Source organism: Pipra filicauda, unplaced genomic scaffold, assembly GCF_003945595.2.
Source record: "Pipra filicauda isolate LSUMZ 115617 unplaced genomic scaffold, ASM394559v2 scaffold379_size694699_pilon, whole genome shotgun sequence".
Taxonomy (NCBI): Eukaryota; Metazoa; Chordata; class Aves; order Passeriformes; family Pipridae; genus Pipra; species Pipra filicauda.
Window position 1 is genome coordinate 607079 of NW_024104508.1, and position 18105 is coordinate 625183.

Consider the following 18105-nt stretch of genomic DNA (forward strand, 5'->3'; position numbering starts at 1 on the left):
TTCCTCTTAACTCCGGCTGTACTGTCTCCAGGCTTTTTATAAAACCACATAGCATTACTAAGCATCTATTTGCTGGGGGAGTGTGAAATAGCCAGGTGTGCTTTGTGTATAAGCGAGTGATTGTAGCCTGAAACATCGCTGCAGACACTTCATGAGTCAGATCATTCATGATTGCAATAACGAGATTATTCATAGTAGGCTCCTCGTTGTGACAATGGTCCTTTGTTTGAAGTCTGCCTTGTATATGGGCTATACTTCCGATTTGCAGATTCCTTCTCTGCCAGAAAACAGCACTGCAGCAGAGAACCAAGAGTGAGGGTCAGTGCTGCTAACTTCAGGATGTTACTCAGTGCTGGAAATAATTGGGAAGGTTCATAGTTGAGTTAAAAGCTTTAATCGTGACTTTCATTGAGATGGTACTGCTTCCTATGGTTCCTGAGGTAGGTTATTTATTTGATTTTTAGTCTGTTGTCTTTTGGTTTTGTGGGTTGTTTTTTTTAAACTCTTGTCTGCTGATTAAAACTGGGTAAATACTGCCAAGAGTGTTTTGTTGCTCATGGTCATGTAAGAGATGTTCTGTCTTTGCATATGCAGTCATTTTGTTTAAGGAAAGGAAGAAAAACACAGCATTTCTTTAGTGTTTGGAATCAAAATAATTTTAAAATTTACCTGTAATTTTTTTTTATTAAAACGATGGTTATTTCCCTACAATAACTGTTTTGAAATCCCTATGGTACAAGGTGATCATCTCCTACAGCAAGGTGATTACACTTTGTGGTGGAATCATGACCAGTGTTTTAGGCTTCCTGCTACAATATGGATGGGATTTGTCTCCTTTACAACTGGGTGATCCAGGCTGAAGCCAAGGCATGTTGTGCTTCAGACCTTTCCCCCCAGGGGAGCATCCTTGTGTAGTCTCCTCACTTGGTACACAGAACAGTTTGTCCCTGATGAGGCAGGATGGGGAGCAGATGTGGTACCAAGTCCTCCTCCTTTTTTGGAATTCCTCAAAACTTGCATTCAGTTCTGCTGGCTGCTCTGAGAGGAGGCAACCTCTGACACCACTGGAAAGATGATGACTGTATACAATATTCATGCTTCCTTTTGAGAAAAGGGAGAGGCCATCCCAGTGCAGGGACAGCACTTCAGAGGGAACCACCAGAGCTGTTTCCTGCAGGAGTAGTTGAAAATAACTGTGTTTCCTGTGCAGGGTGTCAGCCACTTGTAGCAAAAACACAGAGCAAACTCAGTTCTTGCAAAGCACATCTGAAACTAAAATACTGCTTTTGCATTTAATTCCTTGATGCCAACCTTTCTTCTTGAAGCTCAGAGGTTTCCTGATGTTACCATTTGAAGCTGTACTGTTTCATAAAAGGTGAACAAGGCTAAAATAAGTCCAGTGCAAGCAATATAAAGACTCTGTCCTCTACTTGGGCACGTGATTTTTAGTTTTTTCCCTCAATTAATTACTTACTATGTATTCTACAGGAAGAAGACTGTTTAAGTTATGTATGTTAACTGTGAATCCAAATTTGAATTCCAGGTCATTTTGTTGCAAGTTAGCATAATATTTATATGCTCACTTTCAGATCTGAAAAAGCAGCAGTTAATTGTTTGACAGGAAGAATAAAGCATTTGACTATTCTGTATTGTGTGGGGTGTTATGACAGATTTCTTTTGGTTGCATAGCATTCAAATTATACATCAGTAGGGTAACGTTACACTGTTATCTGTTGGCACTTCTACAAGCAATTTCATTATTTTAATAAAAATTTTCAGTGATCTGAAAGCCACTTAGTGATATATATGGTAATAATTATACACATGTTTTTTTATAGTGTTATACAGATCTAAATTTTCTGCATCCTGTAGCAAGAAATAGACTACTATTACTCTTGAGATGGTTGCCAGGTAATTGAATATAAAAATTGAATTTTTTACTGAAGTTTTTAGTGATCTCTGAAGGTATTTGGATTTTAGCCATTTCAGTTGCAGCTGACAAAAATGCTTTCGCTGTCATCGTGGATGTAATCAAATTGATTTTGCTGAAATGGAGGTCAATTTTTTGAGACTGAGCTATGTAAAAATGAGATTAAATGGGAACACAACTTAATAGTATTTTTTTTTCCCTAAATGGTTAAAGAATCAGTGTTTAGTGATTTCCTTTTCCACACATGTAGATCAGGGCTGTTTAAATTGCTGGTTTGGACAATGAGCATATTTAAACTTGCTGTGACTACATAAAGTCTCCCAGATGCTGTTGGAAATGTGGCACATCTTGCTGGTTTTTTCCAGTATATTGGAGAGTGGATTCACCATTCCTAGGTGTCAAGATTGTGCATGACTCTTGGATAGCCATGAAGATGTAGATCAAGTGCACAACAAATAGCTGAACAGCCCGTAGTAAATTAACTGAGTAATGCCGATTAGTGTAGTATTATCTTGTTATTTAATGCAAAACATTATTTTTTGAATGAAAAGAAAAAAATTAACTGTAGGAGTCTATTGTCAGTGAACTTTTGACAGTTTGATTTAAAAAAATCTGTTTTCTATGAAATTGTATGAATTTCTATGAAAATGTATAAAACCTTTGTTGTGATTAGAACTTAGTTACTTAGTTTAATAGGTATTCATGTAGTTTTTGCTACGTGAATAGGCTTGAGAAAGCCCTAAGGATCTTATATAGGTTATAAGCATTATGAATGTCAGAAAATACATTGGGAGTGAGGGATGCTGACTTCTGACATTATCCCTTATTTGTAAAAGTGCAAACTGAGCAGTAATTATATTGTGACTAATGATATGTGTAAGGTGCAATGTTAGGATAGGAAAAGATATCCTTGGAGTATCAAGTTTCAATTTTCTTATTTCTTCTTATGTTTTGAGAAGTTCACAGATTTGCGTTTGAGGTTTTATAGCAAATATCAGATTTGAAACTCTTCAGCAGAACTACTCTAACACCATTACTGCGTATATACAACAGAGCAAAAATCTTGACGAGAAAACCCTCCCATTTCCAGTTTCCACAAAAATCTTGAAAGGAACACTCACATGAAAATATTTTCTTAAAATTGTTTAACAGTGCCATTCAAAAATGAGATGTGTTGTACTCCTACTTGTTAGCTCAATCACAACCAGATAATGATAATTCTTAGACCTGTGATTTTTCACTGCTAAATTTATTAATAATGGTACTATTTCATTCTTGTATTGTAGCTTTCTAAAGCGATCTATGTATTGCAAGGCCTTTGTCTTTTACCTCTGTTATAAATAAAACTTAAGTGTTTATGCAAAAAGGAACTAGGGTGACAGTAAAGATACCAGTCACTTCTCACAAGAAAAGAATTCTTAGTCTTGGTCTTCAGCTTGTGTAATAATGGCCAAATGACCAAAATATAGTAAATTTTCTTTAATCTTTTTGACATGGAGATTAGCAAATCATAAAATATTTTCTATTTTGGCTGGTGATCTCTTCATTAACAACTGGAGGCTTCTTAGGGCAGTTCAGTGATGCTTTCAATGCATTTCCTCTTGGATGAGTGCCAGAGAATTCCAATGTGGTCGTTTTGGCACAGTTGATATGTTTTATAAAGCAGGTGTGTACATGTGTGTAATAAATCCAGTTACGCTGATAAATCTGAGCAGATAATTTAAAAGTATGTGTTACAGTGAACAAGCTCGTAATTTACCATGTTAATAAAACAAAATATAAGCAGCATTTCTGTAATGTATGTAATGTTCAGTAATTCTGCAATTTAATGGCTCCATTGTATGAGTCATTTTTAAGTTCCTGTTCAAGATATTCTTGATCCAGATGTCCATATATTTTCTTCTATTACTAGCTGTCTTGGACTTAAAATCTGCAAAACTGATTCTCTTCTTGCTTTACAGTGGTACCAGCCAGTCAGGGTAACCAGCAACAGTCCATGACAAGGGATATAAAATTAATGGGGAAATGGAGAACTGAATCATACACATTATATGTAGTAAATGAAAATCATCAGTAGATTTGCATTACCAAAGAGTCACTTTTCCCGGTGATGTTCCAGTATATTCTTTGAAATCAAGAAAGCTTTTTAATCCTACCTGTATCACTTACATCAGACTGTTGCTAGTTAGGTTGCTATGATTCAGCGATGTCTCAGATGTTCTGGAAGTCTTAGAAAAGCATACTGGCCATTTTACTGTAATGAATTTCATTTCTAGCTTTGTGAGTTTTTGGACTTTTTTTACACATTTCCTTACAAAGTTTTAAAGTCTCAGTCTTTATTTCAGATTAATGCTTTGTAGTATTGTCCTAATTATCAACATATTCATTTTGAATCCCATGACCTTCAGAGAAAGGTAGAGGATCTTCAGTGTTTTGTAAAGCTTGTAAAGAGATGAAAAAAATTAAGCTCAAGTGCTCTAACCTCCATGATTACCATTACTGAATGAAAAAAAATGGAGGCACTGCAAGGAGACAGCTATATTGCATTTAGTAGTTAGGAAAAGTTCTTCTAAGACCCAAAAGATATGCTGTAGTTTGGTCTTTGTTCCTCAAGTGTGTGAGGCATTTCAAGGGTTATCACCAGCTCTGGGAAGAATTAGCACCTGTGACCAAAGACTTCAAAGATGCAGAGAGAACCGCTACAGAAAGTCCTGGATTCTACATTGATTTGGGATATGTGCTGAAGGTGAAGATCAGTCAGTCAGGATCAGTAGATGAGTATCTATATTGTGACTATATCTCTATAGTATATCTATTTTGTATCTGTATATTCAGGATCTATGGGTGAGTTGATTATTTAAGAGGTGTACCCTGCATAACATGTTAAATGATAATCCAGTCCCTCATTCTTTTAAATGTTCTATTTGGAAAAGTCCAACATTCCTAAGAGGCCACCTGGATGAGAGTTGATAAGCGAGATTTCCCCCTCTGTTGAGGGCATGAGCCCTGAGAATAGGTCTGATCCTGAGCAGACTTACCCTAAATGCCTTTGTTTGAGAAGTCCATATATTGCTGCTGTTGCCTGTCTTCCTCCTGCTTAGGATACCCAGCTAGAGCTAAGAGTAGCTTTGGTGAATTAGCAACTTCTTCATTTTATTTTGAGACTGTTTTGATCATCAAGAGTATAGGAGCATAAATTCCCCTTGGGATCTGTCTGAGCTGCCAGATGAGACTGAGGGGGCTGTTCAATGCATCATCTGAAAAAGCAGATATATGAATCCTCTTCAAACTGGGAAGTGCATTTCAAGTAAAGCACTTCTTTTATGTGCCCTGATGCAACGATAGGCAGCTAATCTAGTTCTGTGTTGTATCTTTTCTGTATTATATCTTCTGTATATATATAATCTATTCTGTATTATATTTTAGCTGTGTATTGTGAGGAGTCTGTAGACTGAAATTCAAACTTCTAAGGACTGTTAGGATCTGTAGATAAAAGGCTCGATGCCCATGCAAAACACTGTGAGAACATTTTGTGTGTTGTGCTTGGATTCAGCTGTAATGACGTTTTGTGACCAAGAGGAGGAAGGAAGCGTGATTTACAGTATTGGGATTTGTGGTGCTTTCCATTAGTTTTGACACTGAAACAGTATTAGAGCTATTTTATTGTGTACTGCAAATCTTCCCTACGTGAGAGTAATAAGGAGAAAGCAAGAAAACTATAATATTGATGATCAGAGTGTTGTGTTATAATACATTCTAAATCAAATGTATAAATATCCACCTAGCACAACAAAAAAAGGCACTGGGATATCTAAACTTCAGTGAAAAATAAAACTTAAATACCCTTTTTATGATACTTCATTTCCTTGATTGTCATATGTATAAATTGAAAATAATTGCACCTAAATTGGTGAAATTAATTACAGCTCTATAATAAAGATAGGAATTAACTCATGCTACATGTTTACTGGAGACTTGAAAGTTCCAATACACGTTGGGGATGATAGTTCTAGAACAATTCAGTTTAAAGCAAACACTGGCGTAGAGGTAATCTTTGTCTCATGGCTCCATCCTTTCCATTTTGTAATAGAAAACAGTATATTTAGACAAGTATTTTTTTTGTCATAGTTTTTATGTGTGTGTGTGCATGCACAGAATGTTTGATACTTTTATATATTAAATATATTCAAATCATATATTGTACAAGTTTGTATATATGTTATTGGTTTGGGATTTTTTTGTGAAATCTAAGGCACAAAGATATAAAACTATTGAAATATTTTTTCTTTCAGAATTGATGTTAAACTCTCTACTTACTAACAAGTCATCAAGTATAATAAAAGAAACACTCATACAACCATTCTGCTTACCATTTCTATGCTCAGAAAGGTTTGATTTTTTATTGCTTCTCTCAGCTCAGCCATTATATAATGACCCAGCATTTCTGCTGCTGAACAACATTGATTTGTTTTGGAAAACTGATGATACTAATTGTTCTACCTGAGCTGTTTTCTTGTATCTCTGCCCAGTCCATGTATTGTTGATACCGGGGTACGGTTCCAAGCCTTAGATGCCTGAACTGATTGCAGTAAATCTCACTGAATCACAGAATCTGGTGAGTTGGAAGGGACCCACAAGGATCACTGAGTCCAACTCCTGGCCTTGCACAGGACCATCCCCACAAGTCACACCATGTGCCCAAGAGTATTGTCCAAACTCTTCTTGAACTCTGTCAGGCTTGGTGCTGTGACCACTCCCCTGGGGAGCCTGTTCCAGTGCGCAAACACTCTCTGGGTGAAAAATCTCTTTCTAATATTCAACCCAAAACATCCCCTGACACAACCTCAGGCCATTCCCTCAGATCCTGTCACTGGTCACCACAGAGAAGACATCAGTGTCTGCCCCTCCTCTTCCCCTCATGAGCCTCAGCACATGGGTGCAGTATGCAGTGGATGTTATACTTGTAGTATCCTGGACCTTATTTGTATAATAATATTGGAAGTTTATGCCCTACAGATTGAATATGAGTGCAATGAATGAAGAATTGGATGGGAGTTGAATTAGTTGTTCAAATACTAGCTTTCAGCTGAAGCTGGATTGAAATTACCCTGTTTCTCATTTAGAACTTGAAGACTTTTTAGAAACCTAAACTAAACAGAAACAGGATCTAAACAGAAACAGAACAATCCTATGCTTTTGGCAACATCCACTGCATATATTCTCCATAGTAATATGAGAAATGTAAAAATAGTTTATCACCATATATTAATGTCTTGTTCTTGAATGGATACAACCTCTAGGTTACACAGCATCTATAAAAACAGTGATGTGGACATCAAATATGACAGATTAAGGAAGGAACAACACAGGTTTTATTGATGATATCTCCAGTATTTAGAAAGAATTGCACTGGGTTTTGTCAGTGTGAAATACATGCGGTGTTAGCAAGACCGTTCATGCCAGCCCTGCCTTGTGATTTTTTTCAGTGATGATGCACACCATTTTGTCCCAGAAGGGAAAGAAGTTAATTAAGTCCTTTACAAATACGTGTGAAATACTCAATCAATAAAATCTTGTAAGATTGCTGCTTAAGGTTATAGTGTTCATATGTCAGCTTCGGAAGAGAATTCCGATTACAATCCCCACGCGATGAGTGGTTTGTGTTATGTGCACAGTACAGATATCATAATAGTTTTCCTTCTCTTGATATATTGGTAATTTACTGAATAGTGGCATGAGGCAGTGATTTCTTTTACGGCTGTCTAAGATCATGGTATAGTGTTAGTGCTTCATATTCTTCAGACTGAAATGGTTTGGATGCCTTCTGTGTTTTATTGAGATCTGGTGCTATATTTAAATGTATTTTACCTTACTGATTTATCAGCTTTTCATAACCATGTCTGAATTGTCTCAAATACCCTCCTATCCCAAATCATTCTGCCTGTTATAGTCCCTCAGACACCAAGTCCTCACAGCTGCCTGTCCTGTATGATTGTCTGTGCTTTTATTCTCTGATGAAAGGGTAATTAGAGAACAATAATTTAGCCTCTGTGTTGACATACACTTAAAACTTACTACAATAGTCTTTCATCTGCTGCCATTGTCTTATCCAAGTATTGTAAGTATCTCTTGTTTCTTTCCAGTTAACTTCCTAGCTCTCTCAGAGGTGAATTGCTGTGTCCATTAGCCATATAAAACATTGTTGTCGGGGAGGGGGGGTGGGGGGGTGGGAAGAAGAGTTATTTCTTTTAGTCAGCCTAGTGTGGGAATTTGGAGAGACAGAATGTAATTAATTATCAAGCTTGAATTTTGGCCAAGGTTCTATTAGACTGAGAGTTACAGTTTATGAACTTCTTTCATTCTTGTGATGATAGGAGGAGCAGGAGGAAGACAAGAGAGTCGGATTTTATGCAAACATAGAGAGTTTGGAGTCTTGCTGTGGCAATGTATTTCAGTTGTCACCATGTTAGGCTGAACTGCTTTATGCGGCTGTAGCGGGAGGATGGGGGGTAAAAATGATAGCAGAGCTTCAAATGAAATTGTTTGCAGGGGAAAAAATGGTTAATTATACATAAATCAAGCTCACTAAAACCAACCAGAGCATGAAAGAGCTACAGTGCATGCCCTCTGCCTTTCACATTCTCTTTCCGATTCACTTGGTGCTTTGTGTTGCTTTTCTGAGGCAATTCTTTTCTCTTTATGTGCACCAACACACATTTTGTCATAGTCTGTTGATGGTGACTTTTGGGCCAGATCTAGTGAGTTTCTAGTAGGCAGTTTAGCAATTAGATCAAATATAAATCAAGAAGTTGCTGTATAAGTTATATTTTAATTCCTCTACTATGTCTAGAGTTAGTTTTGTAGGGAAGAAATAATCACAGTTACAAGTATTAAGACTGAGCGCATCCAAAATCGGAGGGGAGGAGAACCTATGTATCCACCAAGGCCACTTTTCTGCCACATTATTGGGAGCATAAGCCACATCAGCCAGTACTACTGGAGATAATTTTATACAATGGAGAAATGGGACCTGGAGAGTAGATCATCTGTCTTTGACAAATACATCTCTTGTGAAGTTCCACTTGTGTTCCTTTTCATCACCTAAATTCTTCAAATGTTAACTAATAGTTTATACTACAATGATGGAAGAAAATTATTCAAGGTCCTAACTTTTCTGAATCTCTTGGGTTTTGTGTATTTTTCTTCTTAAATGCACAGTATGCAAAATCCCAATATGTCTGTATTCTTAAATAATAAGAAAATAATAATTCACCAAAAATGAGATTTGTTTTTCTTCTATCTAAGGAAATGCTTGCATTCTGAAAAGGTTGCAGCGCTTTGCTGTGTAATGGTTCCATCATCCTTGTAAAACAAAATGTACTTCATCCTGTTAAAATTAGAACTACTTAAGAGATGCTGCACTTATTATGAAATTGCAAATCTTCTCTCTCCTGGGAGAAGGTGATTTTCTTTGCTGAAGGAAAGTTAGCATTAATAAGCACATAATCCATGAAAATAGTGTTGTCATAAATGAGTATTGAAGTTTCTATCTGTGGGAATAAATAGTATTGTAGGGGGTAGGAAGAAAAGCAGTGTTCAAGTGCACAGTTATCATTGCTTTTCATCTTCTACCTTTAAGACTAATTCATCACATAATCAACTAGTTATGAAAAGTGGAATTCACTGCTGAAATGAGAACAGCTGAACTGCATAGAAAGTGAGCTGACGATTGAAAGAAAAAAGAATCTATATATTTCTAAGACTAATCTTTGGATACAACCTTGAACCCCCAGTCAAAGAAAATTTCTGCCTTACTTTGTTCCATTTCGACTCTGGACTGTGGTGTAGTTGCACGTGCAATGCCCTCTCTATATTGAGCAACAAACACAAGAAAGGTCAATGATTAACCAACACTTGGCTACTGATCAAAAATCACTGCAAAACATCAGAAATTCTCCTGTGCTGAGGCGGATTTCCCATCCCACTTTCTGCCTGCAGAGGACAGCAGTTCAGGACTGCCCTATCCTTGCCACTGCCTTCTGGCAGGGTGACCCTGAGGGCTGGAATGTCACAGCTGTGGTGGAGCAAACACACCGGAGCTTGGTCTGAGCTATAGCTGCTCTGAAGGCAGAGACACGGGGATTTTGCCCCCACAGAGTCTCTGCTGCTAGTACGACTGGCTAATAGGTGCCTAAGGAGGTGTGCACCAGCCTACACAGTAGCTATAGAGTAAACACACTGTCTGACCTTCCAGAGGGTTTTGTTTTAATGTTTTGTTCTCAGTCATGATTTGTAGCTCCTGTGTCCTTTCCCCAGGACTGATGAAATGAAGTTGTATATAGCTGGATTTGTAAGGAAACAGGAAAGATTTTCCAAGGCATGTTTCCTTAAAAGACTCAGTAAGAACTATCCAGCTGATTGCTGTTGGAGGCACTTCAAATCATGTTTCTCATTTTTTTATATATGCATTTCTAATCATGGAAACAGGGGTGTATTTTTATATATGCTTTAAAAAGAGGGATCTTCTCCTGATAAACAGGTTTATTTCTGACTGCAGTTGCGGGTATGCTTAGTGTCTCAATAACAGTATACCTGCATGGAGTGGCCTAAATATTTAGGAGCAGCATGTTATAGTCAGTATCTGAGAACATTAGCTTTGCATTGTACATTTCTGAGGTATCAAGGTATTATATCCTTTTAATTGCATTTTATTCTTACTTAAGTGCTGCACACACATAACACACAGAGTTTGCAAAGTCAGGCACTGTACCCCACCCGTGACCTTGTCTGGCAGGTTTTTTTCATTATAAACTCATTATCCAGGTCACTTCAGTCAGCTAAATCCTCTTCTTTTTAACCTCTTCTTCATGGGATTCTAGTTTCTTCTTCTGCAGAAGTGGTCTGTATGGGCCAGATGTACCTCCTTTCTCCTCCTCTTTCCAGCAGGTTTTCCTTGACCTCCATCCTGGGCTGCAGGATGGGCAGCAGCAATGGCAGGGGAATGGCGCTTGTCACTGGTACCCAGCATTAAACCAAATAACCAGCACCTCTCACAAATTTGCTGAGGTTCAGAGTATTATGAAATTTGAACTGGTTTTAACTGGCCTGGCAAGAGCCACTTCCCTGATTAAAATGCACTCTCTGCCTATTTAAAAGAAGAGGGATATTTGAATTCTTGAAGGAGGAGGTACCAGGTAATATTTTCTCACTTGTGAAACGATGTCTTTTTTTTTTTCTCCCGGCTTTTATCTTGGAAATAATTAAACCATTTTGGTTAATGTAAAAAAAAATAGCCTGAAGCACACATCCAACATGGAAAGTTTCAGCCCCAAAAATTAGTCTGACAAAATTATAAGCAAGTGAAAATCAGATTTTATGGGAAGTATTGGATAATCCTTAGTAACATTCTGTGTCACAGTTCCCACCTGTGTGTGTAATGAATTCGCAAGGACACTTTCTTTTCAACATGCATGCAACTTGCACACACTCTCATCCAGTGTATTCTGCTGAAATGCATATCACTTAATTAAATAATCCACTTAATGTGCACAAGAATCAGTCTATCTAAATGTGACTGCAGCTAATCGCATGTGTTGTTAAACCTGTTAATTGCTTATCATCTGTTTGCATAGATTGCGTTTTATAACAGCAAATGGAGGACCAACTGCTCAGTTATCCTTTATAACTGTTTCTATTAGACATGTTTGAATAATTAGAAAATTTTTGCCCATGCTCAAAAATGTACAGTGAATTTATCATATAAAAGCTCAGTAATTGAAATGCTATTGTGACATAGAAAGCTGTCTAGCAATTAATGGTTCAGAAAAACAATAAGTTAGTGGAAAGCCTTCAATCTTCATTCTTCTAATACATCCTTTTGTTTATTTCCATACCACGTTGTTCGCAGTGGGAGTCAAAGGAAGCCTTTGGCTGAATATTCTCTACCCCTAGCTAAGAGACTCTGCTCTGTTTTCAGTACATTTGCCTCACATAATCACTCACTGTTAATTTCAAAAAGCCTTTGATATTTCTGTGTGTGTGTGTCCTAAACAATAAGCTGATCCATTATGCAGCGTGATTTATTGCCTTCTGACCTTACACACAGCTTTTTTTGTGGAAAACAGCTTATGAATCTGGGTGTTAACTGCAACTTGAGCACAGATAACTTTCTTCCTGTGTACAGTACCTGCGCTCCTAGGCAAGGTCAGTGATCTGGTAAAGTGAGGCTTGTTTGTTTGGATGGCCTCTCTTGCCCATATTCCTTATAATAATTTTTTTCCTATACTGAGGTATGCTTTCTAAACCAACTCAGTCCCTGTGGAGAAGTCTTGGTATTTACTGTGACTATGGGTTGGCGATGCAGCGCATCTAGCCTTAGTACTCCTAGGACCAGACTGAAAATACCAGTGTGCTATGGAAAAGCAGCAGTAAACATGAACACCTTTCCTTCAGGTTGTTTGTTTTGATGGGTTCACGTTGTGCCATCAGAACAAGTCTGGTGTTGGGTATGCTGGGGCAGGAAGGCTGAACCTTCCCAGGGAGACACAAAAAAGGAAGGTGGTGTGCAGAGAGCATTGCCTTAAAGCTTATAATTTTCAGAGGAGCCATCTGCAGGAATGCTGTAGGCGTGGAGGAATGATGATCTCAGGAGGTTGCTCTGGCTGCACCCTGGGATGTATACCCATTTATGGGAAGAGTCTTCTCACAATGCTATAGGTAGAGCTGTATAAATTCGAATGGGCCAGCATTAAGAAGTTGGATTTGGGAATTTGAGTACAGGAATCTCTGCTGCTTAGTTCTCTGGTAGATACAGTAGATACTTGCTGCTTAAGGGACACAGGAGGGAAAGGGTTAAAAGAAAAAGAGTAAGCAAAGCATTTTGAAATTCAGCGTATATGCACAGCACATATGATCAAAGCCTGCTAGAAACCTTCTGTGAGAGAAAGGATGTGCAGTTAAAATGGTAATTTGTTGTTCAGGCAAGTTCTTTTGGTAGAAGGAAGGTGGTTAACTGAATATCCAGGTGATCATGGTGAGAATGGCAGTGGTTACTTTTCTGGACCTGCTCACTGTCATGGCTTGGCCACTTTTTCCTCCTTTGTCAGTCTTTTCAAGGTGGGCAGAGCTGAGGAGGATTTCGCTGCAGTATGATGGCACCATGCCTTGCAGTCAGTTCCAGTGTAAGGGGAAATAATAGAAAAAACAACAAGAAGGAGGCAGTGGTGGGGCAGGGAGACAAGAAAAGAGTACAGTGGTAATGCCCTGTTCTGTGGGAATGAAGGATGATCATATATTAGAGAAAAACTGGCTCTCATATGCATAGGGATCTGTACCACACATGCTGATGTGCTGGTCATGACCAGTGACCTCATCCATGTGCAGGCCTGGATATTGCAGTGATTAAGGTTTGCCTGCCAAGGACTGACTCTCTGGAGGAAAGTGAAGACTGGCTGTTTTTGGCATAGAATCCCCACTCTTTGTGGAGTCATTTGGAATCTTGTGAAGGCCATGAATCTTACAGTCTTTTCTTTGCAGGGTTTTAAAGGTGGATGGCAGATGAAATAAGTTCATCCACTGGTTATTTCATTCCTCAAATAAATCTGCTTTCTATTTGTGCCTGCATGAGCTCACTGATTTGCATTCTTGTAATGTGCTCTTTCTCTTTTATTTTATTTTTCCTGGACTATCTTACTGTAGAGTCCCCAAAATCCAATACCCCACTAAGTTTGTTGAGACACAGAGGAATGGTGATACCTGTTCCATTTGCAGGCTGATGGGAATGTCAGCACTCCCTTGGAAAGGGTTGTGACAGTCTGGATGAGCAACAGTCTAGGATGAAGCCTCTGTCGCTGCAGGTGCTCTCAGCTGGATGCAGAGTCATCAAGACGTTTTAACTGAACTAGGACTTGGTCTGTAACTCTGCATTTCCAGGCAGGGAAAGGCATGCTAACAGGACCCCTGTTTCCCAGCAGTGCTACTCTGCCCTTTCCAGGACATGCCAAGTCCTCGTTAACATCTTATGCCCACTCTTGACATAGTTCTAAGATGGCAGTGGTTGGTATTTCCATTTAGAGTGACTGATTTTTAGGTTCCTTTCATAGTTCTGCATCTAGAAGTCCTGGCTACAGCATATACTGTAAGTATATATGAAATTTTCCTGTGGTCCCCACAGCTCTGCAGTAAAGGTGGAACTGCAGAATCCCAAGAGACAGAGCATTTTCCCATAAATTCTTTGCCCTGTATGTTTTCAAATTAACTGAGGATGGATGAGGGGGAAGATGAAGAGAATGAATAGCATAATAAAGCTCCCCTGTTGCATGACTCCCAATTTTCAAAGGATGTTTGTAAAAATTACTGTTGCTTCTCTTCAAACTGCTGGGGGGCACAAGTCTTTAGTCAATTAAATTCTCATTTTTGGATTTTATTTTTTTTAAGCAAGGCTTCTTAAACGTCTTTCTGCTGTTACATGTGTCTGGTGTCATTTTACCAGCTAAAATAATTGGATAAGTTTTTTGTATTTTGGGTATACTAGATAAGCAAATAATAATGGGAAACATGAAAATATGGTTCATATTAGGAATTAAAAGTTGATGTAATCTGAAAGTGAGCCACATGAGTTTGAATTGTTTGACTAGTTTAGTTCATGCAACTGTGAAAGTAGTTGAAAGGAAACGTAAGTACATGTGACTTTCCAGATACAACATTTTGTTATTCTGGATAAAGCAGAATATCATCTAAAATTATGTATTTCTTTTTGTGATAATCCTTTCCAGTCTTAGGAGGGCAATCAAGATAAAATAAGATCTGTGAACTGCCATTTTTCTCATGAGCTGTAAAAAACTTACTCTGGTAATTTGTTCTTGAGTAGGTGAATGTGGCTGTTCTTATTGTAGTCCTAATTTTCATTTTGAATAGAGATATTAATCTGGAAAGCTGTACTTGATTTGTGTTTAAAAAAAAAAAAAAAAAAACAAAAACAAAATAAACCCCAAAAAACAACCAGCTGGTGTAATATCTATAGGCCAGGAATAATTTTATCTAAAGTTACTAGCTTCTTCAATAACAAGTCATCCCTTCTTCTCAGTGTAGTTTGTCCCACTACTTTTTTCATCCATTTCAACTCCACTGAGGGCTGGTATCCTGAGAAGACCTCCATTCATTGTGTTTTGTGTCTGACCTCCCAATAGTAGTACTTGTTTACCTAGAGAGATAATTGTTTTCTGGAGAGCGTCCAGCTGATAACTTACTTTTTCATTAGAGCCCTTTTTCCTATTAGTTATCTCCTGTTAGTTGATCTGTGTCATTTGATAAAACTAATTAGGTAATAAAAGACTATTTCTGAGCTCCTCCCTTTAATTTTGGCATGGTGAAATGTACTTCTTGGCTCCTTGCTCTTTCCACATAAAGACAGCCTTCAGTTGACAAACAACATTAATCCAAAAGAAAACAATCCAGTTCATGCATTCTCTCTTGATATATCCCTGTGCCAGAATAAAATAGTTCCTAGCAAATTATTTGTACCAAAGATAGTGACATAACCCTGGCTCTGTTTTAGAGTTTTGCAAATGTTTGCAGAGCTTCTCAAGAGGCCAGGCTAAAAATACTCAATGAAACCATTCAGAATTCTACTAAAAGCATTTTGTTTCCTAGGACTTTCCTCCCTTCTGAAAATGCCCCCCCCACAGCTGCATGGCATTTATTAGAAGGTGATGCAGGTATAAGGTAGGAAGTCACATTTTATATTTTATTTTAAAATTTAGCCTTATTTTCAGGTTTCCTTTTTAGATTATGTACTTCTAAAAAAAAAGAGAGATCTCAATGGGAGGTAAGTTTATTATTAGCTTCAAGTTGAAGTATACTCATACAGTGAAAAAGAGGCTGATCAGATGTGTCACAGTGTGAAAGTTTGAGGTGTCATGATATACAGCATTTCAAAGACAAATAGCCAAGAACTGCCATTTCTATATGGACAATGGCCTCTGCTGCACCCTAATGAGATAGAAATTGCCTGAGGACACTGGTGGATTTTTTTTCTTTATTGCTGCACCCCAGAACAAGGAAGGCTTCAAAGTTTATATTGAGAAGAGTATGTAATCTGCTCTGCTCAGATATGAGATCTGTAGAAATCTCTGTAGTCATTTTCTATTCAGCCTGGAGAAAATCTATCAGAGCCAGTGAAATTAGACTAACAAAAGGATCTCATCAGTATCTCTCCTGTATTTTACACTCAGGAAGGTCATCTCTCTTAAAAGAGTGGCTTCTGCCTGTTCATTGTTCAGTGTTAGATGCGACCAACACTTTGGTCAGGTCTGAAGAACTGCTTTGATATTAGTTGCATATTTACTGTGTCTTTTATTTACTTCCATGTTAGAAATCTACTATTGGGATGTTAATGTTGTACTTGCAGAGATTTGGAATATACATCTTCAGGGATACAAGAGCCCCAAAATAGCAGTGTGTGAAATTTTAAAATCAGTGGTATGATAAACTCGGGTAGTACCGGAGTGTGTTTATAAGTGAGTCATGTGATAAATAAATGATGGAAGTGATAGTGAGAGGCAGTTATAGCAGTAAGAAGGAACTGGTTTAAAATGAAAGAAAAATTGAAGTTTGTACTTTCGATTGTCCTGATTAGATTCAGAAAAGGTTTTGACTTTGCTTTCTGCCCCTGAACGTTTTTTCTTATCTTTTCTAGCTGCACTTACAGCCAACAGTGACTCATGGGTATTCAGCTTAGATGCCCAAAATGGTTATTATCCTCTGGAGCTGCTGTTTTTCCTAACAGGAACACTCCTGAGATATTGCAGTTTATAACCTATGATAGTGTTAACTAAATTTTTTGGCTATTTTGACTATCATACCTTGTATCTCAGGCAGAGTTAATTCTGGATTTCTAGCATTAAACATAAAAGCTTTCCAAGCAAATGCCAGTTACCACTGCAAGGGAATTGAAAGCATGGACTAGCCTGCCATTGTGTCAAATCTGATAATTGCTTTTCACACATAAGCAGCTCTGGAAGTCCAAACTACCAAGCCTGTTTCTCCTGTGTGCTTTCCTTTAACACACTGCTCCTTTTCACTTCATACAGTTTCTTAGCCCTCGTGGCCAAAATTCAGTGCCACGAGAAACCCTTGTCAAAGCCTTGCATGAATTGTTCCAGTGCTGTGCTTAGTGGTGCATCAGTGAATTGTATCCTGCGTGGTATGATTTACAGCTTACTGTGAACAAATTCTCCAGGATTATAGATTTGCTAAGAGATAGTGTCGAGAGTCTCTGTTTTTATAGGCAGCTCTGTGGTGCCCATCAGCATGACACTCATTTTCCCACAGGATCTTTTCCCTGTAATGCCTACCCCTGTTATAAATGAAGATGTGGAGCAGTGCCAGAGGTGCTCTTGCCAGCAGGGTTATGGGCTCATTTTGGCCTAACCCTAGAACAAGAGCAACAGATAAGGAACAGAGGAGACTACAACCTAGTTCTGAATGGAGTTGCTGTTGGTTTCTGTCTCGGCTCAATGTTTAGCTGTGGTCTCTGCACAGCTGTCAAGATCTGGTCCATGGGAAGGGAGAGAGACTGCTTGGCTCATACTGCTGCAGTCCTGTCCTAGGCACTGCAAAAAACAAATGTGGAGGTGCTGTTGAGCAGGAGCACTGCTCTGGGTGACCTGGCATAGCACCTCTACTGGTTTTTCGACTGGACAGGGCGAAAGAACTCCCCTGCCTTCTTCCTGTGTGTGCTGCCAACAAATGCTGCTTGTACAACTGACAAGAGAAGCAAACCTTTCCAACCCCATCCTCACATGTAAAGACAATGCACTTCAATATAACATGTCCTTTTCATTGCTTATTAAAACAAAGCCATTAACATATAGTGGATTAAACCATTAATATTCACATATTCACTCGTAGAGGGTCCACAAACCCTATCTGTATATGGGATTAAGAGTACAGAGCTGTAGGTGTTATCAGTGAACAAGGAGCTAACAGCCATGCAGCTTCTTCCGAATTCATGAGAAATCCTTGACAGTATGTAAACAGTTGCAGGATTTTTTCCGTAGTAGGGATTGCTGTTGTCACACCAGATTCTTTTCAGGTTCGACCACATTGTGCTTAGGTGAGACAGTTATTGTTTTGTTGGATTTTTCTTTTGAATGAACACATCAGAGAAATGCCTG

The 18105-nt window shown here is 38.3% G+C and overlaps 1 protein-coding gene across 5 annotated transcripts in view; it reads left to right on the forward strand.

Annotated features, from left to right (window-relative positions):
• The window catches only part of THRB (thyroid hormone receptor beta), a 146460-nt gene that overhangs the window by 58838 nt on the left and 69517 nt on the right, over window positions 1-18105 (forward strand). The window contains exon 1 of one of the 5 annotated variants that reach the window (XM_039384813.1): window positions 15581-15652. The exons of the other annotated variants lie outside the window; for them this stretch is intronic. The gene's annotated coding sequence lies outside the window, so the exon portion shown is untranslated. Of the gene's footprint in view, window positions 1-15580; window positions 15653-18105 lie in introns of those variants that run through there. 5 annotated transcript variants of the gene reach the window in all.